Source organism: Trachurus japonicus, chromosome 21 (genome assembly GCF_045865225.1).
Source record: "Trachurus japonicus isolate A0001 chromosome 21, Traja_1.0".
NCBI lineage: Eukaryota > Metazoa > Chordata > Actinopteri > Carangiformes > Carangidae > Trachurus > Trachurus japonicus.
Genome location: NC_140927.1, coordinates 673,134 through 674,689, shown reverse-complemented (window position 1 = coordinate 674,689; position 1,556 = coordinate 673,134).

The following is a 1,556-nucleotide window of genomic DNA, read 5'->3' as shown; positions in this document are numbered from 1 at the left end:
AGAGAGAGAGAGAGAAAGTCTGTAACCTGCTAGCTGTTAGCTACCGTAGCTCAGACGTCGGTCTCCCCGTCAGGTAAAAGCTGCCGTTTATTCCTCAAATGAAGCTTGTGAAGTTGTTTAGCCTCTCCGGTACAGTTATCCATCACTGCAGTTGAATTAGCCGCTATAGAGTGCCGAAGCGGAAGCAGGAAGTAACGGCCCCATGGGACCTCGATTCGAAAAAAGGCTCCATAGAAATGAACGAGACTCCAAGATTTATTTCGTGATCCGTTTGAATTGTGCCATGACAAAAAAATATGTCCTCTACCTGTTTAAAACATCACGTTTCATGCCGAGAAATCAGCAGTTTGTTGTAAACCTATTGTAAAATAAAATTCCGAAGAATCCGTAACCAGAAAGACTACAAGTCGCGTAGGTGACGTCACACACCAAATGCCGCCCTTTCCCGTGTCAGTTGGTGACGTATTTTTTGTGGGACACAGATCTGTAGTCCGTGGAGCGTCGTCACACAAAATACATTCTTCTGTTGCCGTTTTACGATAAACTGCTGATTTCTCGGCATGAAACGTGATGTTTTAAACAGGTAGAGAACAAAGAGTAGACACGGTCGCGCACATCCAGTTCAAAAGGTGCTGGCCTCAAAATAGTAGACAGGAAAGGCAAAAGAAGGAGACCGCACACAATAGCTCCCTTATGTGCAGATTTATTAGCACATCAAAGACAACAAACATCTGACGTGCTAATAAATCTGCACATAAGGGAGCTATTGTGTGCGGTCTCCTTCTTTTGCCTTTCCTTAAACAGGTAGAGGACATATTTTTTTGTCATGGCACAATTCAAACGGATCACGAAATAAATCTTGGAGTCTCGTTCATTTCTATGGAGCCTTTTTTCGAATTGAGGACCCATGGGGCCGTTACTTCCTGCTTCCGCTTCGGCACTCTATAGCAGCTGGAAGCTAAAACCGAGGGCACGTCTGTGTTTACAATTCATGAAAGCAACGTAAATTTACGTGCCGCTCACACTAGTAGAGTTACGCAATGAGGCAGCGTAGCCTCAGCCACACACACACACACCGTACGGGCAGAAGAGGCAGAGCAGCTCTGTGCCTCTCCTCTGAAATACAACGAGACGGCGAGTGGCTTCTACGGCCGCTCTATAGCCTGTGGTTGATTTTTAAAATGTGAAGTAATCAGCCAAGTAATCTCCGTTTTTATCAAATGTAGCCTACCGGTAATCTGATTACAGGTTTTTTTTTCTGTACTTGTAACGGACTACAGTTACCCTTTTTTTGTATCCTGATTACGTAACGCCGTTACAGTCCGTTACTCCCCAAGCCTGCATGTCTGTGACATGCTTTGGTCAAAATACCTCAAGGATCAAACATCACAGCTCTGTTCATAACGGCTGGTTTCAGTGCCTGTCCCTTTAAATGCAAATTAACCTCTTCTTGCCCTGCCCCCTTCTACTGGTCCCAGGTTGTATTATGCAAATTTGAATCCTAGTTAGCTACATCACTGGAAGACAATTGAGGGAACAGCTCATAAAACCACATG